Source organism: Hyla sarda, chromosome 9 (assembly GCF_029499605.1).
Source record: "Hyla sarda isolate aHylSar1 chromosome 9, aHylSar1.hap1, whole genome shotgun sequence".
In the NCBI taxonomy this organism is placed as follows: domain Eukaryota; kingdom Metazoa; phylum Chordata; class Amphibia; order Anura; family Hylidae; genus Hyla; species Hyla sarda.
The window spans coordinates 157084020-157108781 of NC_079197.1; the positions used below are offsets into that span (position 1 = coordinate 157084020).

Below are 24762 nucleotides of genomic sequence, written 5' to 3' on the forward strand. Positions count from 1 at the left end.
CTATTTGTGACGCCAGGGTGAGGGCTCCTCAGTAATGCTTATCCTACCGCCACCCTTCCCAAGAGCGATAGGGAGGTAGATAATAATAGAATGTCCACAACCGGAGAGTTTTCTGAAACAGGTATAACTTTTACTGAAGGTTTTCTGCAAGCTTCATAAACTGAACAGTCTCTATGCAAACAACTGCTTCTTTGGAGATTGACAAAGGTTGGGACTTTAGCAATTTAGAGTCTTTAAGTATCAGGCGCTGTTCCACTGGATTGAGGGGATTAGTTGCGGTCCAGAAGTCACGTTAGCATTAGCGGGGGTAGATTAGAACTCACGGTTTTAGTTCTACTGAGGCTGGTAGGTTTTGAGGCCTAGCGTGTCTTTGAAAGTTGCGCAGATCCGTCCTGCTAGTCCGGCATCCACGAGAGCAGCAACCCAAGAGAGCGATAATTGGCTACAGCTCCCTTATATGGGCAGGGGCTGGACTAGTGCTAATTGGTCCATACTGATGTCAATCACCATTACAAAGATTTGTGGGTAACACGTGACCCAAGGACCTGCGACGCTAAACAAGGTAAGTACTATACATTATATTAGATATACATTATTATTAAATATATACATATATTAGAATTAAAGAATTAGACTTAAGGCGAGGTGACTAGGGGTTGTCCCACCTGAGGGACCCTACCTGAACGTAGTTACTCTGACTTTGGGGACCTCTACACTAGGTACGGTATACAATACGGTACTGGGCAACCACAATAGCTTTTTTCCCAGAATCTTGCTGCTGAACTATCCTTTAATTATTTTGGACACTGATTCTGGCCAGTGCTTGTGGCCGGTTCGTTTAGACGTTTACCAAAGATAGGGTGAGAGCTGGTTTATACCTTTCTATATATTTAGGGCATTAAACTGGTTCTTATTGTTAATAGGTCTTGGAACTGGAGACATAATTTCACTTTGGATAAGAAAACATCTATAGGGGTCTTCAGGAAGTTGTGATAGATGTCTGCAAAGTCACTGTCCTGAAGTCCTGATCTTGCCCCTCCTCCATGTCTCTTGAGGTTCTGGGCCCGTTCTCTCTCAGTTGTCATTGAGGTTGTGCCTCCTTTCTTCTCTATGAAGCGATTCTCCGAGCAGGACCAGGTGGAGCGCTCTCGGGCTTATTTGATAAAGCAACTGGAAAAGCAGAATGCAAACAGAGGATCCCTGCTCTCGGCAGCATACATAATTCAATAATTGCAGCGCTAGGAAGTTTATTAGTTTATTAAATATCCGGCGCACTTCTGCTCCGTTGGTAAATAAACTAGAGTTTAACTTGGCATTAGGACTAGCGCACTTCTTGAGATGATTTGTAATGATTCGCAGGAGCTGAAGTGATTGTGTCGATTCATTGGAGCCTGTAAGCAGAATAACAAGAACTGCACTGAGATATAACTATGGTGTGTGGCGTACCTGTGTATTGTAAGATTAAGGCCTCGTCTACATGGCAGAGCATGGAATGGAGTCCCTGTGGCTTGGTCCTACAGAACCAGGGGCGTAGCTAGAAACCACAGGGCCCTGGTGCGAAAAATTGCCCTGGGCCCCCCAAACACCTGACGACCCCCTTCCCCAATGATGGAAGACCCCTTACTCGGCCGCACAAAGATATCAGTGACTACAGGACTGATGGGACCCAGTCAGGAGAATACACAACAATTTAAGTGACTAACAGGGAGGGCCAGACAGACAAAACATAGGCCCAGGCATTTAAGAATAAGCAGCCCATTTTTCTAGTGGGGGTCCAACTGCTGGGACCCCCAACAATCACTTTGGTTCCAGTTGCTCTCCAGCTGTAGTAAAGCTATAAATCCCATCATGTCTGGAGAGCCGTAGGCATTATGGGAGTTGTAGTTTTGCAACAGCTGGAGAGCCACAGATTAGGGTACAACATCACCCATCACTGCGGAACTTACAAGTGACTACAGCTGATGGGACAGTCAGGAGAATACACAATGATATCAGTGACCTGAGTGACGTCTTTTTCTCCATCTGGTTCAGACACCAGGACGTCTTCCAGCTCCATCTTCTCTGCAGAGTCTGACGCCCGGACATCATTGGCTCCTCAATTTGTCAGTAGATCCTCATCCTCTGTATGAAGACAGAAATCATAACTCTGACAAATACTGTACCCCCTGAATATAATACTGCCAACCATTGTACCTCCTGCATATAATACTGCCACACACTGTACCTCCTGAATATAAACCCTCAAAAATAACCATGCTACACGCTGTACCCTCTGAATATAACCCTGCCACACACTGTACCTTCCAAATATAATTATCCCTCCATAATAATAATACTAATACTGTTACACACTGTTTCTTCTCAGTTTAACTGATTCCCACCTGTCCTCCTCCAGACCCCTCTGTCCTCCTCCAGACCCCAGACCAGATATTTGTGTGTATAATGTATGTATGATAGATGTATGATAAATTCACACATCATACACCCATCTATCATACATATACATATCTATCATATATACACATACCTATCATTCATACATACTGCCATGACTAAGGACCCTTAGAGGTCAGAAACGCGTCGGCTACTTGTCTTGTTGCCATTTATGTATCTGTGATCCCACAATAAATACCTGATATTGCTTCACCTAGCGCTGGACTTCGCTTCCTTTGTTATCATTCATACATACATCTATCATACACACATTCATCATACATACACACATACATACACCCATCATAGATACATCCATCTAGCATACATACATACACACATCACAAATACACACACACATACACACACACATCTAGCTTACACACATCTATCAAACATACACACCACATACATACAAAAACCTGGTGCCTCCGCACCCCCCCCCCCCAGACACACATGCATAATACATACATACACACGCACATCATAAACATCATACATACATCATACATAAACACATATCATACATACACCCGCCGCCTTCAGATCCCCCGCATAATAATCTCCCCACATCATACATACATCCTTCTAGCTTACACACATCTCCACACATCATACATACATACATCTTGCTTACACACATCTATCATTCATACACACACATCATTCATACATGCAGTACATACACACATCATTCATACATCATACATACAGTACATACACACACATCTTACATAAACACACCGCCCCCGCCCCTCTCACACATGCATAATACATACATACATATACATCATACATAAACACATCATACATAAATACATCATATATACACCCGCCGCCTCCAGATCCCCCCGCATAATACATCTCCACACATCATACATACATGTTGCTTAAACACATCTATCATTCATACATACACACACATCATTCATACACCATACATACAGTACATACACACACATCATACATACACATGCCGCCTCCGGCCCCCACATGCATAATACATTACACACACATCATACATACACCCGTCACCTCCAGATCCCCCTCATAATACATCTCCACACATCATACATACATCTTTCTATCTTACACACATCTTCACACATCATACATACATGTTGCTTACACACATCTATCATTCATATACACACATCATTCATGTATCATACATACAGTACATACACATCATGCATACACACACCACCTCCACCCACCCACACACATGCATAATACATACATACACACACATCATACGTAAACATCATACATACATGCATCATACATAAACACATCATACATACACCCGCCGCCTCCAGACCCCCCCCCCCGCATAATACCACCATCTCCACACATAATACATCTCTATACATCCTTGTAGCTTACACACATCTCCACACATCATACATACATGTTGATTAAACACATCATTCATACACACATCATTCATACATCATACATACTGTACATACACACATCAAACATACATCATAATACAGTACATACACACATCATTCATACATCATACATATAGTACATACACACACACACATCATACATACACACCTCATACATACACCATACATACAGTACAAACACACATCATACATACACCATACATACAGTACATACACACATAATCCATACATCATACATACAGTACATACACACATCTTTCATACATCATACATACAGTACATACACACATCATACATACACCATACATACAGTACATACACACATCATACATACACCATACATACAATACATACATCATACACACACACACACATCATACATACACCATAGATACAGTACATACACACATCATACATACAGTACATACACACACATCATACATACAGTACATACACACACATCATACATACAGTACATACACACATCATATATACACCATGCATACAGTACATACATCATACACACACACATCATACATACACCATACATACAGTACATACACACATCATTTATACATCATACATACAGTACATACACACACATCATACATACAGTACATACACACAAATTATACATACACACTCTGCCTCCAGACCCCAAATCTAACCTGCCCCCCACTCCTCTGGACCTGAAATTAACCCAGACCCCGACCCCTGCAGTTCCTCCGGACCCGAAATTAACTTCCCCCCTTCCCTCCAGGCCCCGAATTATGCCCCCGCCACTTCTCCAGACCCCAGATTAAAAGATACCTTTGCAACCTCTCTAGCTATGCTTAGTAGCACAGTGGCCTGCATAAATCTCAATACTACAAGTCCCAGCAAGCCTGTGAGGTATCCTGCATCCCGGTTGCCTCTAGAGAAAACGGCATAATTGTAAAGACTGTTCCATAAGAAGTTTAAGTGAAAGTTCCAGTTCCAGTCATGAGATGAATTTAGTAGTTGCAGAGATTGTGCTTGCTTTGTAGCCAGAAACTAAGAGAAGAGCGTGAAATTAGAGACTACAGCCCCTTATATGCTAGGGGGGCTGGACTAAAGCCCATTGGTTGCAAAGCCTGAAGGGAACTCTGGATACATCACATGACAATAGATCACATGACCCAGGAAGGTCCTATACATTTTATACATTTGTACAATCTTTATATACACTGAACAATATACAAATATTATGTGCACATTTATATGAAGCAGTAACTAATGAGCAAGGGGGAAAGCCCGGCAGGAGAGCCCTATGGACTGCAGGGACTCTTCCTGAGGGGCAGGGGCGTAGCTTGAAACCACAGGGCCCCAGTGCAAAAAATTGCCCTGGGCCCCCACCCCAGGGCTGGGCTTGGACCAAAAACAGGCCCAGGCATTTTAGAATAAGCAGTCCATTTTTTTGGTGGGAGTCCAACTGCTGGGACCTCCACCAATCACCTTGGTTCAAGTGGTTCTCCAGCTGTTGCAAAGCTACAACTCCCATCATGTCTGGAGAGCCTCAGGAATTATGGAAGTTGTAGTTTTGCAACAGCTGGAGAGCCACTGATTGGGGTAGAGTGTCACCTATCATCCCCACAGAACTTACAAGTGACTAGAGCTGATGGGACAGTCAGGAGAATACACAATGATATCAGTGACCTGAGTGACGTCTTCTCTGTTGGTCGAAGCACCAGGACTGCTTCCAGCTCCATCTTCTCTGCAGAGTCTGACACCCGTACATCATTGGCTCCTCACTTTGTCAACAGATCCTCATCCTTTATATAAATACAATAATTATAATAATTCTGCCAAATATTGTACCTTCTAAATATAACCCTGCCATACTGTGTTCCCTAAAAGTAATACTGCCACACACTGTACCCATGGATTATAATACTGCCCCACACTGTACTCCCTGAATATAATACTGCCCCACACTGTACTCCCTGAATATAATACTGCCCCACACTGTACTCCCTGAATATAATACTGCCACACACTATACCCATGGATTATAATACTGCCCCACACTGTACTCCCTGAATATAATACTGCCCCACACTGTACTCCCTGAATATAATACTGCCCCACACTGTACTCCCTGAATATAATACTGCCACACACTGTACCCATGGATTATAATCCTGTCACACACTGTACTCCCTGAATATAATACTGCCAACCACTGTACCCCTGAATATAATACTGCCACACACTGTACCCCTGAATATAATACTGTCACACACTGTACCTTCTGAATATAATACTGCCACACACTGTACCCCTGAATATAATACTGCCACACGCTGTACCCCTGAATATAATACTGCCACACACTGTACCCTGAATATAATACTGCCACACACTGTACCCTGAATATAATACTGCCACACACTGTACCTATGGATTATAATCCTGCCACACACTGTACTCCCTGAATATAATACTGCCACACATTGTACCCCTGAATATAATACTGCCACACACTGTACCTTCTGAATATAATACTGCCACATACTGTACCCCTGAATATAATACTGCCACACACTGTACCCCTGAATATAATACTGCCACAAACTGTACCCTGAATATAATACTGCCACATACTGTACCCTGAATATAATACTGCCACACACTGTACCCACTGAATATAATACTGCCACACACTGTACCCTGAATATAACACTGCCACATACTGTACCCCTGAATATAATACTGCCACACACTGTACCCCTGAATATAATACTGCCACACACTGTACCCATGAATATAATACTGCCACACACTGTACCTTCTGAATATAATACTGCCACATACTGTACCCCTGAATATAATACTGCCACACACTGTACCCTGAATATAATACTGCCACATACTGTACCCTGAATATAAAACTGCCACATACTGTACCCCTGAATATAATACTGCCACACACTGTACCCACTGAATATAATACTGCCACACACTGTACCCTGAATATAACACTGCCACATACTGTACCCCTGAATATAATACTGCCACACACTGTACCCCTGAATATAATACTGCCACACACTGTACCCATGAATATAATACTGCCACACACTGTACCCTTGAATATAATACTGCCACATACTATATTCCTGAATATAATACTGCCACATACGGCACCTTCTGAATATAAGTACATATGACAACAATCAGCACAACCTGCAACTTGTAGCATAGACAGACTTTCAATCCGTTTTTGGAGCTTTCCTTAACTCTTCAAAGGCATCAATGTTCAAAATGTAAATATGCGGGGAAGTAGCACAAAAACAAACATTTCCTATGTAGTACCCAATAGGGCAATCACCATGGATATTCCGTTCCTGTTTTTTATTTCTTTAAAACCTAGTATAACAAACTTTCTTAAATAGTAGATACAGACACGGCATGCTGTAGTCTTTGCCCCTGACTCTCCCAGCCATGGACGTAACTACGTTTCGGGGGGCGTGGACCCCCTTAGTCATGCATAACTAGGGGGTTCCACTCCCAAAACGCCATTACGTCCATGGCTGGGAGAGTCGAAGGCAAAGACTACAGCATGCCGTGTCTGTATCTACTATTTAAGAAAGTTTGTTATACTAGGTTTTAAAGAAATAAAAGAAACAGAAATGGAATATCCATGGATCTGTGAGTGATTGCCCTATTGGGTACTACATATGAAATGTTAATTTTTTGCCGCGCTGATGCTCCAGGACTGTACATGTCCTGTATGGGTAAGTCTAATCCGAGGTCTAATTTTACTTGGGGAAAATGAATAAAATCTACCAAACAGGATTTATCAAGGAGGGGGGGGGGGGCGGGTTGTTCAGATGATTCTGTGGCCAAATGATATGCTAATTATATGCTAAACCCGCCGTCCGCGAACACGGAAGCCCGCACACAGCGTTTGGAGTAATGAACTTCCAGACGCTGTGAGCGGAGCTCCGAACTGCAGGGCAGCGCACAACCCCTTTAAGGCAGGAACAGGACAAGGTCCTGTACCGGGACACCACATATCTATCTATCTATCTATCTATCTATACATCCCTCACAATTTAGCACATCTCCTGTATACAGTCCACTGCCCTTTAATTTTCTCTTCTACAAACCAGATGGTTTCATGTTATGTTATCAGATTTATTTCTTGTTTTGTTCCACATGAATGGATATTACTGTCTACAATAACTACCAATTCATCCTAATCCTAGCAGGATGTACCTTCCCGGTGATCACTCCGCGCATCAAGAAAGTAGCTTTTTTTTTTTTTACGATATAAAATAAATTCTAAAAATGATTAAAAGAGTTGAATTAAAGTCAGATTCATGGTTATCTCCACTTCCCACTGACATTGACTTTGCCTGGAGCTTTCTAGAACACAATGCACACATACACAACCATGTGGGGGAGATTTATCAAAACCTGTGCAAAGGAAGTGTGGTGCAGTTGCCCCTAGCAACCAATCAGATCGCTTCTTTCATTTTCAAAAAGTCCTGTGAAAAATGAAAGAAGCGATCTGATTGGTTACTATGGGCAACTGCACTACTCTTCCTCTACACTGGATTTGATGAATCTCCCCCTGTGTGTTCAGCAGTAGATGCCAAAAGCTTCCATGGACCACGATTTCCAAACAATAGTATGTAGACCTCTTTCAGGGTATGTTACATAGGGTCAGAACAGAAGAAGATTCTTCGATGGTTGCAGGATCTGAAATAATAATGGGCCCCAAGGTCCAACAGAAGATGACTCCATCTGGAGATGACTTTGGAGACCACCACCACCAGCCAAAGGGGTCTATTTTTTTTTTTATCATCTAGTGGCTACATTTGGGTAATTTCCCAATGTAACCAGATATTGGCTCAGAGAGCTGCGGCAAAGACCAACTCCTACCGTGCAGGACCTGGCCTCGTAGATTCAAATGGGGTCCATGTAATTCAGCATTTTCCTTGCAAGGGCCACCAGAGATTTCAGCTACTGGACACCTTTTTTTGGCTAGTCTATGGTGAAGCTACATGTAGATGTGGTGTCCCGGTACCGAATCCTATCCGGTACCTTTGTTAATGGGTCTCCATAGCCAGAGTCCCTAGACGTCGGGGTCCTTTTGTATAGTCCACCCCTAGTCACCTCGCACCCCTATAGTCATTTCTCTAATCATATGCTCCTTATTTGTGGAAGTTTAACTGTATAAAATGTATATAAATAGTTAATTACCTGTGAGAAGCGTAGCAGGACCTGCTGGTCACGTGGTCAGGTAAACTCTATGGTATTTCTGCTTGAGGACCTTTGGAGGTCCTTGTGACGTAATGCACTAATTTCCTTTGTGACGGTGAGTGACAGATGGCTGGACCAATCAAAACGGCACCGCCCCTGCCCATATAAGGGCACGGCAGCCATTAATCTCTCTTTTGGTTCCTGGCTGTTGACGAGAAAGGATCTGCGCTGCTGCTGTCATCAGTGAGTCTAGGCCTTAGCCTTGCGGCGACGGCTGTTCTATTCCAAATTGTGAGTGTATCAATCCCTAAACACTCTGCAAGACCACCGGACCTTATCTATCCCCTAAATCCAGATGGATCTTCGCAATATACCCTGAATTCAGAGACTATTGTCTAAAGTCAAGGTCCACAACATCTGTCAGTCATTGAGGTATATAGAGACTGTTTGATTGAGACTGTTACTACTCTGTGGATGTACCGCAAGCCGTTAAATAAAGTTTATGCAAGTTCAAATTCAACTACCTTGTGGACCTTCAGTCTTTATTCTTATGCACCTATCGTTACTGGTAAGGGTGGCGATAGGCCGGAGAATCGTCTCAGCATACTAGCCCTCAGCCTGGCGTCACAAACTATAGGGTTAATATTAACCCCTCATTTACCAAAACAATACCGCCACTACCAACACCCCCCAAGGGCTACCACAAAGCCTTTTTGGCGTTGCACGAACAGGATACGGGTGTGTGCCTACTACAGTCGCCATTAGTGAAAGTGTACTCCCCCCCAGAACTTTATTCATGTGCTGTAAAGCATGTTGCTGTGTACAAGAACGGTGCTTGTGGGGCACCATACAAGGGGGCCAAGAGAAAAGTAAGGGGGAGGCAAAAACTCTGTTACAACTAAGATGTGTAAACTACGCAACGAGTTCATGCTGCGATCCTTTGGTCCGGTCGACACAGGCAGAGCCAAAATGCTGCCGGAGAAGCGCGCGAAGAAAGCCCGCGCTGTGCCACGCCCCGCCCCTGGGCATGGCCACCAAGTTGCTGTGTCGCAGCCAAAAGGGAACTCAGAGATACAGGAGCCGTTTCTGGAGGGACCGGAAGTCGGGGCTGCACCGATAGCGTCCTTCCTGCCCAGCGCCATTTTGGAGAAGCTCACTATAAAAGACACCCCGCAGAGCGACCTCTTCAGGCTGCACAGAGAGCCGGAAAGTACAGACATGGTGGAGAGCAGCGTTCCACGTGGTGCAGTTAGCAAAATGGCACCGGAAACACGGAAAGTTGTGGCAGTCACAGCCCAACTTTTTCAAGAGCTTGCTGACCATCTGCAGCGGTTGTCATTAGAATAAGAGGGGGCCTGCAATCTTCCCCCACTGCCTGATGATGACGACGATTGGCCAGAAACACCTCCAGCGGAAAGCACAGGGACACCTAGAGGTGCATCACCGGTGAGATTGTCCCCTCACCACAGAACCTGGGGCTCGTGGGCCGAGATCCCGTCAGAGGAGTCCGCTGTGAGTACCCCGCCAGAGGCGGCCTATTCTTCCTCCTCCAGCCCTGAGGTCATTCCTCGATCAAGCTTGCCAAGTGCATGACCGTGCTCACCAAAATTTCCACAATGGGTGTTCGGAGATGAGCCGGAGCTGATCGAGTACATGCACAGAGTACTTCAACCATTACCTGGGAAGCCACTCCCACCAATCCCAACTGCAGAAAGGGAAAGGGCCCGTCAAGAAGCCGAGCTGGCCGAATTGATGGAAAAGTTAAAGGCCCGACACAAAGAACTCTATGCCCCCAGGCACGTGCATTTGCCTTATGAAGAAAAAGTGCGGTATCAGGAAAATACCAAAGAAATGGAGGCATTGTACATACGTAAATGGGATCACCCCCGAGAAGGGGAGGAGCCATTAGAGAGAAGAAGAGCAACTGTGGCCAAGTTCGACAAGGTCAGAGGTTATGGGACACTTCTTGACTGCCACACTGGGCAGACCATCCTCGTAAACCGGCGAGCAGTGCAAAGGTCATATCTCCATAAGAAATTCTACACCTTGGAGGTGGGGGAAATTGTGGAGTACATCCTCGTCCAGAGCCTTCGTGGAGAATGGGCTGCAGCGGTCACTAGACCAACAGCCCCAACACAGCTTCCTTTCAAATATTTCCCGTCAACAGATTGGGAGTCCGATCCCTTCAACTTGAGGCCGAAAAGGTCTGCTCCTAAAGCCTCCACCAGCGTACCCAAGGAGAAGGAGCTTCAAGAGTCAAGTTCATCATCTTTTATGTACAGCAAAGAGTCAAGTTCATCATCTTCTATGTACAGCAAAGAGCCAAGTTCTTCATTTTCTACAGATCGTGGAGAGTCAAGTCCTGCTCAATTTCAGGAAAGCAAGCCCAAATTGCGGGCACCAAAGACTGTACCTAGGCCCTCTTGGAGCAATGAGAGTTTGCCTCCTGCACAGGTACCAAAGTATGTACCAAGGCCCTCTTCTGACATGGAGAGTTTGCCTGCTTCCAGGGTACCAACGAAAGAGTCATGGGTCCATCCTGGTTTGGAGATGATACTCAAGCCTTATTGCCCCACTTTGATCCCGGCTAGTAAGCCTATAACCCCTTCTCAAGCTGCCTTTCACCACTCCATCCTCACCAATGTGGTGTGGCAAAGCTATGTCAATTCTAATCCTGCCCCTGATGTTGGCAGATACAGAAGAACTCAGAGAGGCACTACAAGAGTAAAGAAGAACATCTTCTAAAGAGACTCTAAAGTAATATCATATTGTTTTTCAGTTGAATAATTGTGCCTAGCAGGACTATGCTAAGATTGTTCCAGTTCAAAGTTCAGCAATGTAACCACTAAGCTTGTGCCTGACTATTAAGTCAAGAGACTCCTAGCCTGTAGGAGATTCATTAAGGACTGTACCCGGCTGAGTTGTGGTTAAAGCCGTGTTTACCTTTCCCTTCCATGAACTCCTAGTGTAGGTGGACTGCTGATCCTTACATGCCAATTTGTATATTTTCCATGGACTCCTAGTGTAGGTGGACTGCTGATCCTTACACGTCTGCTTTATGTATATACCAGCAGCTTCATAAGAACTCTTATGCTAAATGTTGCACTTATCAGGTGAATACGCCTGAACCATGTTGGAGTGTTGATAATTGTGTGAGTCTGTATAGTAAATATGTATATAATTCTTGTACACAGAAAGGTATCCTCGTGTCTATGTACATAAAAAGTAAGGTAGAGCTGTACACAGAAAATATCGACGTACTGCACGTGTACACTCAACACTAAAAACATAAATAATTCTTGTACATATACATGTATAAAATGCTAAAGGTGTTTAGAATGTAACTCAACAGGTGACACCCCGGCTTCTCCGTGGGTAGTATTATTGCTGTCGCCCATCGCTAGCACCTGTCTCAATAAAAATAATAGGGAGGATTACTCACTTAAATGTACTACCTCAAGTTTCTCTAGTACATACATCAAAATAAATATCTCACTTAAGAAAACACTTAGGAATTGTAACATATTGATACCCAATTCCTGCCACTGTTAGATACACTTCTCACTTCTTCTTCTCTTTCATTGTGAGATGCTCTGCCTGGCCAGTAGGTGCTCTTGCTAATACAGAATTAAACACGTAATTCTAGGAATAATCTAGTTAGGTTGTTTTGAAAGTGCTCTAGGGGTAAGTAGCGTGTAGCCGATAGATCCCTAGCAGCCAACCTTACTGTGACCTAGCTTCCTAACTTTATGTGTACTTACAGGTAACTTATTGCTGGCAAAGAAATAAAATGTGAGATAATAATAAAATTGTCTAGTCAGCTTGACGCTAAAGGTATATAGAGCTGAACTAATGTCTAGATAGTCTCATGTATAGAGAGTTATACTAATGTTCAGTTTAGCCTCCAAGAATGTGTAGAGAGCTAATAAAAGTGTCTTAGGAGCTAGCAACTATATGTCAGATAGCTGCCTAATTGTCTAGTAAGCTTAGAATGTTTAGTAAGCTTAGTGAAAATGTCTAAGAAGCTAGAAACTAAAGGATAGATAGCTTCGCTAATGTCTAGATAGCATTCATGTCTAGATAGCACCAATGTCTAGATAGATTTCTATTGTCTAGTCCAGATACTAGTAAGAGTATCAGAGAAGGTAAATGTGTTTAATGTTTACTTAGGATGTATAGCAAAGTTATAGATCATCCTGTTCTAGTCCTAGTCCCTCTGTCTTAGGGGGCAGGCGTTGAGGTCGACTTATCTTAAGTAAGAGGGTTTGTGGTGTCCCGGTACCGAATCCTATCCGGTACCTTTGTTTATGGGTCCCCATAGCCAGAGTCCCTAGGACGTCGGGGTCCTTTTGTATAGTCCACTCCTAGTCACCTCGCACCCCTATAGTCATTGCTCTAATCATATGCTCCTTATTTGTGGAAGTTTAACTGTATAAAATGTATATAAATAGTTAATTACCTGTGAGAAGCGTAGCAGGACCTGCGGGTCACGTGATCAGGTGAACTCTATGGTATTTCTGCTTGAGGACCTTTGGAGGCCCTTGTGACGTAATGCACTCATTTCCTTTGTGACGGTGAGTGACAGATGGCTGGACCAATCAAAACGGCCCCACCCTGCCCATATAAGGGCGCGGCGGCCATTAATCTCTCTTTTGGTTCCTGGCTGTTGACGAGAAAGGATCTGCGCTGCTGTCATCAGTGAGTCTAGGCCTTAGCCTTGCGGCGACGGCTGTTCTATTCCAAATTGTGAGTGTATCAATCCCTAAACACTCTGCAAGACCACCGGACCTTATCTATCCCCTAAATCCAGACGTATCTTCGCAATATACCCTGAATTCAGAGACTATTGTCTAAAGTCAAGATCCGCAACATCTCTCAGTCATTGAGGTATATGGAGACTGTTTGATTGAGACTGTTACTACTCTGTGGATGTACCTCAAGCCGTTAAGTAAAGTTTATGCAAGTTCAAATTCAACTACCTTGTGGACCTTCATTCTTTAGTCTTATGCACCTATTGTTACTGGTAAGGGCGGCGATAGTCCGGAGAATCGTCTCAGCATACTAGCCCTCAGCCTGGCGTCACAAACTATAGGGTTAACATTAACCCCTCATTTACTGAAACAATACCCCCACTACCAACACCCCCCAAGGGCTACCACATAGATAAGGAGTTGCCGTGATGAGATATCCCTATAACTGTAGAAGACATGATAATATAGATAGTAAAAACCACTCATCAGGGCTGGTGCAAGGATTTTTGCCACCCTAGGCTAAAGCTAATGTTGCTGCCCCTTTGACCCCACCCATTGGCTCTGCCCTTTGATACACCCCACCTTACTAATGGGGTGACAAACTGTAGCAAACCTCCCCCTCATGTGATAGATGTTCGGAGGCATGTGCAATGTCAGAACCTGCCTATATGGCCTTGGAGGAGGCACTGCGCTCCTCCAGCAGGCTAATGCAGATTATTATGGTACTGGGGGGGTTGTGGGGGGGTATTGTGATGGTGGTGCTGGCTGGGCGGATGCTTGAGATGATGCTTTGGATGCTGGCTGGCTACTAGCTTTCTTGCAGCGGGCAGGGTAATGCCCCCCCATCAAGAGGGCGCTCTAGGCGGCTGCCTATTTTGCCTATAGGCAGAACCGGCCCTGCCAGTCATGGTGCTTCTTTGTTTCAATGAAACAGAACTGCATGGCATATATCAAGCCATCTACAGTATATCTACTTCAGAATATATGAAGCCATGCTGAGGAAACTCTTATTGTAATGATGTAAACCAGTGGTCTTCAAACTGTGGACCTCCAGCTGTTCCAGAACTACAACCCATCTCTAAACTGTGGACCTCCAGCTGTTGAGGAACTACAACTCATCTCCAAACGTTGGACTTCCAGCTGTTGCAGAACTACAACTCATCTCCAAACGTTGGACTTCCAGCTGTTGCAGAACTACAACTCATCTCCAAACGTTGGACTTCCAGCTGTTGCAGTACTACAACTCCCAGCATGCCCAGACAGCCGTTGGCTGTCTGGGCATGCTGGAAGTTGTAGTTCTGCAACAGCAGGATGACCACAGTTTGGAGACCACTGATATGAACCTTCACTATTGTTACACACTAGATACAACAACAAAAGAATTCTGTGTGTATCTAGTGCACTACAGGACGGGGCACATACCTGTTCAGTGCAAGTGAAAGTAGAAAGTTGACGACAGCTCATGGGAACTTTCCAGAACTTTCAGTTTCCTTTCTATACAGATAAGATGGTGACATTGGTTAAATGGGAGGAAACAATTAGTTATACTAATAAAGGTAACAATAATAATAATATTTATAAAGCGCTAACAGATTATACAGCTTTTTACAATTTTGAGGGTACAAGACAAGTATCAGACATTACAATATTACACAATGAATATTCAAACAGGAGGAGCGAGGGACCTGCTCGCGAAATCTTACAGACAATGAGGAATGGGGTTCAGACAAAAGGCGGAAAGTGCTTTATTGATGGTCCAGCTGTGTTATTTAAAGGGGTACTCCGGTGCTTAGACATCTTATCCCCTATCCAAGGGATAGGGGATAAGATGCCTGATCGCGGGAGTCCCGCCGCTGGGGACCCCCGTGATCTTGCACGTGGCACCCCGTTTGTAATCAGTCGTGTTCGTGACTGATTACCGGCGACTACAGGGCGGGCATCGTGATAGCTGTTACGTCCCCTCCCGTAGGTTTGTATTGAGCGTGACATCACACGGGGGCGTGGGCGTGATGTCACACGCCGCCCGCCCTGTAGTCACCGGAAATCAGTCCCGGAGCGAACACGCTCCAGGGACTGATTACAAACGGGGTGCCGCGTGCAAGATCACGGGGGTCCCCAGCGGCGGGACTCCCGCGATCAGGCATCTTATCCCCTATCCTTTGGATAGGGGATAAGATGTCTAAGCACCGGAGTACCCCTTTAAATAGGGAGGATACATACAGGAGGGTGAACCAGTCACTAGCTAATTTCTGAATGTCTTAAAGGGGTACTCCGGTGGAAAACTAAAAAAAAATAAAAAATCAACTGGGGCCAGAAAGTTAAACAGATTTGTAAATTACTTCTGTTAAAAAATCTTAATCCTTCCTGTACTTATTAGCTGCTGAATACAACAGAGGAAATTCTTTTCTTTTTGGAACACATAGCTCTCTGCTGACATCATGACCACAGTGCTCTCTGCTGACATCTCTGTCCAGTTTAGGAACTGTCCAGAGCAGCATATGTTTTCTATGGAGATTTTCTCCTACTCTGGACAGTTCTTAAAATGGACAGAGATATCAGCAGAGAGAACTGTGGTCATGATGTTGACAGAGAGCTCTGTGTTCCAAAATGAAAAGAATTTCCTCTGTAGTATTCAGCAGCTAATAAGTACTGGAAGAATTAAGATTTTTTTAATAGAAGTAATCTACAAATCGGTTTAACTTTCTGGCACCAGTTGATAAAAATAATAATAATAAAAAAGTTTTCCACCGGAGTACCCCTTTAAGTGCATAATTGTATCGCGGCGCCGCCGCCGTTGGAGAACAGGGGGAGAGCGCTCCCCCTGTCAACACCATAGATGCCGTGATCAGGATTGATCACAGCATCTATGGGGTCAATGCTGCCGGGACCGGCGTGATCGCGGCTCCGGCAGCTGCGGCGGGACTCCGGCTGATTGACAGCCGGGTCCCGTCGCCAATCTCCTGTGCTGCCCGCGACAGTGCCGGAGATTGCTATGACATGTGCATACGTCCAATTGCGCGAACGTGTCGGATAATTGGACCTATGCATACGTCCTATAGCGGGAAGGGGTTAAAGGGGTACTCCACTCCGGTGGAAAACTTTTTTTTTTTTTTTTTTTTAAATCAACTGGTGCCAGAAAATTAAACAGATTTTTAAATGACTTCTATTAAAAAACCTTTACCCTTCCAGTACTTTTTAGCAGCTGTATGCTACAGAGGAAATTCTTTTCCTTTTGAATTTCTTTTTTGTCTTGTCCACAGTGCTCTCTGCTGACACCTGATGCCCGTATCAGGAACTGTCCAGAACAGGAGAAAATCCCAATTGCAAACATATGCTGCTCTGGACAGTTCCTGACACGGACAGAGATGTCAGCAGAGAGCACTGTGGACAAGACAAAAAAGAAATTCAAAAAGAAAATAATCTCCTCTGTAGCATACAGCTGCTAATAAGTACTGGAAGGATAAAGATTTTTTAATCAAAGTCATTTACAAATCTGTTTAACTTTCTGGCACCAGTTGATTAAAAAATATATGTTTTCCAACAGAGTACCCCTTTAAGGAAACTGTGGATGTTGGGGTAAAGTCTGAGGGATCGAGGTATAGCATTCCAGAGAACTGGTGCAGCACGAGTGAAGTCTTGTCTAGACCAGGAGAAGCTGTCTCCAAACCCGGACCGTGTATAGGATAACAGTGCCCTGGCGTCACGAAGAGATAAAGTATTTCCACCAACACCACCCTGTGTCACCACAACTCATGTTAGCTTTAGATCAATAGCAGAGCGGAGAGAATGTGTTGGATGGTAGACAAAGAAGAAGGAGGAGATGTAGGGAGGTGCAGCACTGGGGAGAGTTTTGTGTGTGAGACTGAGGATTTTTACTGTATTCTGGACTGAATAGATAACCAGTGAAATGACTGACACAGGGAGGAGGCGTCGGTGTAACGGCTGGAGAGGAAGATGAGTCTGGCAATGACATTGAGGATGGTCTGGAGAGGGGAGAGTTTAGAGAAGGGAAGGCCTGTTACAATAGTCAGGAATGAATTAAAGCATTACGAAGAGTTTTAGTGGTTTCAATAGTGAGGAATGAGAGGATTCTGGAGATGTTTCTGAGGTGCAGGTGACAAGAACATGAACGGGATTTAATATAGGGAGTGAAAAATAGATCAGAGTGTATATATAGCATAGCATAACTCCAAGACCGCGACAGAGCCGTCTTTAATTTTGATTGGACCCTGGGCAAGCTATTTTTTTTGCTGGTGCAAGGATTTTTGCCACCCTAGGCGAAAGCAAATTTTGCTCAATATTGCCATACCGTGACTAAATAACACCAAAATACCAGCACAGAACAATACCGACATTCTGTGACTGAAAAACACTTCCATACTAGAAAAGAACAATATTGCTATACCGTGACTAAATAACACCAAAATACCAGCACAGAACAATACTGCCATTCTGTGACTGAATAAAACTACCATACTAGAAAAGAACAATATTGCCATACCGTGACTAAATAACACCAAAATACCAGCACAGAACAATACCGACATTCTGTGACTGAAAAACACTACCATACTAGAAAAGAACAATATTGCTATACCGTTACTAAATAACACCAAAATACCAGCACAGAACAATACCGCCATTCTGTGACTGAAAAACACTACCATACTAGAAAAGAACAATATTGCCATACCGTGACTAAATAATACCAAAATACCAGCACAGAACAATACTGCCATACCGTGACTGAATAAAACCACCATACTAGAAAAGAACAATATTGCCATTCCGTTACTAAATAACACCAAAATACCAGCACAGAACAATACCGCCATTCTGTGACTGAATAACACTTCCATACTAGAAAAGAACAATATTGCCATACCGTTACTAAATAATACCAAAATACCAGCACAGAACAATACTGCCATACCATTACTAAATAATACCAAAATACCAGCACAGAACAATACCGCCATTCTGTGACTGAAAAACACTTCCATACTAGAAAAGAACAATGTTGCTATACCATGACTAAATAATAGCGCCATACCAGAAGAGAAAAATATTGCCATACAGTGATTGAATAACACTACCATACTAGAAAAGAACAATACCGCAATACCATGACTAAATAACAATGCCATACCAGAACCAAACAATACTGCCACACCTTGACTAACACTGGAATAATACATACCGTGATTGAATAACACTGCCATACTAGAAAAGAACAATACCGCAATACAGTGACTGAATAACAATGCCATACCAGAACCAAACAATGCTGCCATACCTTGACTAACACTGCAATAATACATACCGTGACTGAAGATGCAGGAGATATTTCTTACACATGCACGGGTATGTGTGTGTATCTGTGTGTGTACATATCAGTGTTTTCCAACCAGGGTGCCTCCAGCTGTTGCAAAACTACAACTCCCAGCATGCCCAATTGCAGTTTCGCAACTGCTGGAGACCCCCTGGGAAACACTGGTGTGTATATACAGTATATATTTACACATTTAATTCCCCCCCCCCAACCCTTCACACACAGGGCCGCTGATGCACTTACAGGGAGCTGTCTTGCCGAGTGCCTGGAGGAAGCCTTGCATATGGAAACACAGTAGCAGCACTGCTATGGGCCCCCAGGAATGACAGGGCCAAGGGTAGGGTTGCCACCTTTCCCTCAGAAAAATACCGGTCATGGGTGTGGCTATGTGGGGGTGGAGCTACAAAAGGGGAGGGGCCAGATTGCACAGGGGCTGAGGGATCAGGGGTTTAAGAAATGGCATGGGGGATGGGAGGGGGGTTTAAGAAATGGCATAGGGGATTGGAGGGATACAATATATATGTGGGGGGAATTTTCCTATATCGCACAAAAAAAATTACATTTAGAGAATACCTACCAAAACCCTATTTATGCCAGCAGCGGCGGAAGTGGTGGTGCGCGACAGCAACGCTGGCTCTCTCTGATGACGAGTGACGTCCCCCTGCGCAACGTCAGATAAACAGGCTAATCAGACAGTATCACACATGACAGGATTAGATGCACAGGCTCAGCAGACAGTATCACACATAACAGGATTAGATACACAGGCTCAGCAGACAGTATCACACATGACAGATTTAGATGCACAGGCTCAGCAGACAGTATCACACATGACAGGATTAGATGCACAGGCTCAGCTCACAGTATCACACATGACAGGATTAGATACACAGGCTCAGCAGACAGTATCGCACATGACAGGATTAGATACACAGGCTCATCAGGCAGTATCGCACATGACAGGATTAGATACACAGGCTCATATACCACATGACAGAATTAGATACACAGGCTCAGCAGACAGTATCGCACATGACAGGATTAGATACAGAGCGCAGCAGATAGTTTCATACATTAAAACATTAAATCAGTGTTTCCCAACCAGGGTGCCTCCAGCTATTGCAAAACTACAACTCCCAGCATGCCCGGACAGCCAAAGGCTGTCTGGGCATGCTGGGAGTAATAGTTTTGCAACAGCTGGAGGCACCCTGGTTGGGAAACACTGCATTAAATACACAATTTTGCAGAGAGGTCTCACCAGTCTCTTGTCTTCACTTTCTCCTTTCCCCGGGCGGCTCCAGGTTAAGGAATGTCTGGGGTTGAGGAGGAATGGGGGGGGCAATTATTTATCCCATGGGGCCACATGAGAAACTAAAAATATTGTGGAGGGCCGGGTAGTTTTTCCCCAGATCAGGCAGCATAGTTGTCCCCCAGATTAGGAGCATAGTTGTCCCCCAGATTAGGAGCATAGTTGTCCCCCAGATTAGGAGCATAGTTGTCCCCCAGATTAGGCAGCATAGTTGTCCCCCAGATTAGGAGCATAGTTGTCCCCCAGGTTAGGAGCACAGTTGTCCCCCAGATTAGGAGCATAGTTGTCCCCCAGATTAGGAAGCATAGTTGTCCCCCAGATTAGGAGCATAGTTGTCCCCCAGATTAGGAGCATAGTTGTCCCCCAGATTAGGAGCATAGTTGTACCCCAGTTGTCCCCCAGATTAGGAGCATAGTTGTACCCCAGTTGTCCCCCAGATTAGGAGCATAGTTGTACCCCAGTTGTCCCCCAGATTAGGCAGTATAGTTGTCCCCCAGATTAGGCAGCATACTTGTCCCCCAGATTAGGCAGCATAGTTGTCCCCCAGATTAGGCAGCATAGTTGTCCCCCAGATTAGGCAGCATACTTGTCCCCCAGATTAGGCAGCATAGTTGTCCCCCAGATTAGGCAGCATACTTGTCCCCCAGATTAGGCAGCATAGTTGTCCCCCAGATTAGGCAGCATACTTGTCCCCCAGATTAGGCAGCATAGTTGTCCCCCAGATTAGGCAGCATACTTGTCCCCCAGATTAGGCAGCATAGTTGTCCCCCAGATTAGGCAGCATAGTTGTCCCCCAGATTAGGCAGCATAGTTGTCCCCCAGATTAGGCAGCATAGTTGTCCCCCAGATTAGGCAGCATAGTTGTACCCCAGTTGTCCCCCAGATTAGGCAGCATAGTTGTCCCCCAGATTAGGCAGTTTACCCCCCCCCCCCCCCTACACACACACACACATATATACACAGACACATATATACACAGACACATAGAGACACATACACAGACACATGTATACAGACACATATATATACACAGACACATATATATACACAGACACATATATACACACAGACACATGTATACACAGACACATATATACACACACACATATACACACAGACACTCACCCGCCCTGCGCAGCAGATGGAGACAGAATACACGGCCTCTCCCCTCCCTGCTCTGCCTATGGAGGGTTGTAAGACTGCACGGGGCAGAGAGAAGGAGGGGGAGGGGGAGACAGGAGACAGGAGGTCACGCCCCCTCCCCAGCACTGTACAATCTCTTCCTGTCATCGCACGGAGCTCTCCCTGTCACAGGCTGCTGGTGTCAGACCTGGGCATTGTACGGCCGGTCATGAAAGCAGTGCTCTTCTGGGGATGCTGCTCCGTCCGCCCCTGTCAGTGAATGAAAAATACCGGCCATTGCATGGCCGGTATTTTTCATCCAAACTTACCGGCACAGCCCGGAATGTAGATGAAAATACCGGCTGTGCCGGTAAAATACCGGCAGGGTGGCAACCCTAGCCAAGGGTAGCTGCCCCTTTTGCCCCACGTTAAAGACGGCCCTAGACAGCAAGCTTGCTGCCTGGGAGTTAGGGAATTAGCACACACACAGATATGTGGTGGCCCAGTACGGGAGGTGTTACCCCGTATCCTTGCTGTCCTGTCCGGCAGCCTTCCTTCAGTGTCCTCTGGGCCCCTTGTACTTGTTTCCCCTCCTGTATATATGTTTTGCTATGTATTATAATTTATAATGTGTTATTGCTTTAAGAAATGTACCATGTGATTGTTACCCAGGAGGTACCAGTGACCAGGTGATCCCAGGGGTGACCTATGGGCTCCCTCCTAGTCTCCCCTATATAAGCCCTGGGCGTAGTTAGCTTACTCTTTATGAGCTCTGCTCTTTCTACTAAGCTGAGGTCCAGTGCAGTGAAGTTGAGTCCCAGTGTGTGTGTCCAGAGTCATAGGAGGCCTCAAGTCAAGTCTACAGCCCCACTCAATTGCAAGTAAGCTACAGTCATAGCTTTGTCAGTCGTCAGTCAAGTCAGTCCCTGTCAGCAACTGTCAAGTCAGTGTGGTCTGCATTAAATTGTCCAGTCCTACTAGAAGTCCCAGCAATCCCTTAAAGGGGTACTCCGGTGAAAACCTTTTTTCTTTTAAATCAACTGGTGGCAGAAAGTTAAACATATTTGTAAATTACTTCTATTAAAAAATCTTAATCCTTCCAGTACTTATTAGCTGCTGAATGCTACAGAGGAAATTCCTTTCTTTTTGGAACACTGATGACATCACGAACACAGTGCTCTCTGCTGACATCTCTGTCCATTTTAGCTACCATGCAGTGCTGGGGACTTGGGTTCAAATCCCACTAAGGACAACAATAAATAAAGCGTTATTATTATTATTATAATAACGTCAGCAGAGAGAACTGTGCTCGTGATGTCATCAGAGAGCATTCCAAAAAGAAAAGAATTTCCTCTGTAGTATTCAGCAGCTAATAAGTACAGGAAGGATTAAGATTTTTTAATAGAAGTAATTTACAAATATGTTTAACTTTCTGCCACCAGTTGATTTAAAAGAAAAAAGGTTTTCACCGGAGTACCCCTTTAAGGTCTTTGAGTTACTGGTCACTTCCGTTGACCTGGCTGAACTGTGTAGACTTTACCAACTGTCTACCCTCAGTACAGCTACCGTTATCGTTAACTTGGCATTGGAGTCATTATTACCCCCGTGCCTAGCCCAGGATCCAGCGGTATGCCTTCGGGTGGTATTAAGGATAAACCACGCCCTGGCGTCATCTGCCTCTGCCTCTAGGGTAACAACATCTGCCCTCATCACACCCCGCTACCACAGATGGAAATGTCAGGTTTAGGGAGATTAGTTGAGAGAATAGAGAAAATACAAAAAATGCAGGTAAAAACAGTTAGTATATAACAGGTATACAAGTCACACAGTAACTACCTCCACATTGTTACAAGTATTACATGTGTATAACCAGTGTTACCAGATGAGCTTACCGTATTTTTCGCCCTATAGGACGCACCGGCGTATAAGACGCACCCAATTTATAGGTGCAAATTCTAAAAAATTAAAGATTTTGAACCCAATAGTGGTCTTCAACCCTTGGACCTCCAGATGTTGCAAAACTACAACTCCCAGCATGCCCGGACAGCCGTTGGCTGTCCGGGCATGCTGGGAGTTGTAGTTTTGCAACATCTGGAGGTCCGCAGATTGAAGACCACTGCATAGGAGGTAATACTCACGTGTCCCCGCCGCTCCGGACCCGTCACCGCTGCCCTGGATGTCGCTCCATCGCTGTCGCCCTGTCCCTGTTGTTCCGGAACGTCTCTGCTGCCGGTCGGGTATCCTCGCTCTCCATCGCCGCCATCACGTCCTTACGCACGCCGACGCACGTGATGATGAGGAAGGAGAGCGCCGGCCATACAGGGGATCCCTGAATGGAGAAGACACCGAGGAGGCAGGTAAGGTCCCTCCCGGTGTCCTGTAAGCACTAATCCGGCTATTCAGTCGGGCTGTTCGGGACCGCCGCGGTGAAATCGCCGGGTTAGTGTCACTTTCCCTTCAGACACGGCGGTCAGCTTTGATCGGCGCGTCTGAAGGGTTAATACAGGGCATCACCGCGATCGGTGATGTCCTGTATTAGCCGCGGGTCCCGGCCGTTGATGGCCGCAGGGACCGCCGCGATAGGGGTGTATTCGCCGTATAAGACGCACTGACTTTTCCCCCCCAGTTTTGGGGAAGAAAAACTGCGTCTTATACGGCGAAAAATACGGTACTTCCTGAGATATGTTTCGCATTTAATGTATTTGGCCCTACCTACACTTCCTGGATTAGCCACCCAGCCCATGGAGTGTAAGGAGTTTAGTGGCGATACAAAGCGTCATCACTTACCTTCAAAGACCACACAGTAAACAGTGATTAATGGCATGTTGCTATTTTCTGAAAAAGAGCAGGGTTTTCTGTCAAAATGACCGAATTCCCTGCATATTTTGTGGTTTCCTTGGTGCTCTATGCTAGGGTCCCGTGTAAACTATGTATAAGCAGGAGGTATACCCTGATAAGCCGGATGAAGAGTGCCCAGCCTAGTACGTATAAGGAGCTAGGTGGTAAAGCACACCAATTCCATTTAACTCTTTTGAGCCACAGACAGTAAGCAGTGTAAAAGAGCAAGGACTCCTCTAAAACAGACAGGATTATCTGCCACGTTGCACGTAGCGTCTGAATACTCACCTGTGTCCACTCTTATCTGTGGTCAGGATTGGATCCGCATAT

The 24762-nt window shown here is 45.0% G+C and overlaps 1 long non-coding RNA gene across 1 annotated transcript; it reads right to left on the minus strand.

Moving 5' to 3' along the window:
• Positions 1-131: 131 nt before the first annotated feature.
• Positions 132-24507, minus strand: LOC130291021 (uncharacterized). Its single transcript, XR_008847769.1, has 5 exons — positions 24382-24507; positions 15254-15325; positions 5526-5641; positions 2000-2121; positions 132-1391 (listed from the first exon to the last, which is right to left on the minus strand). It is a non-coding gene; the product is annotated as an uncharacterized LOC130291021 (long non-coding RNA).
• Between the last annotated feature and the right edge of the window lie 255 nt (positions 24508-24762).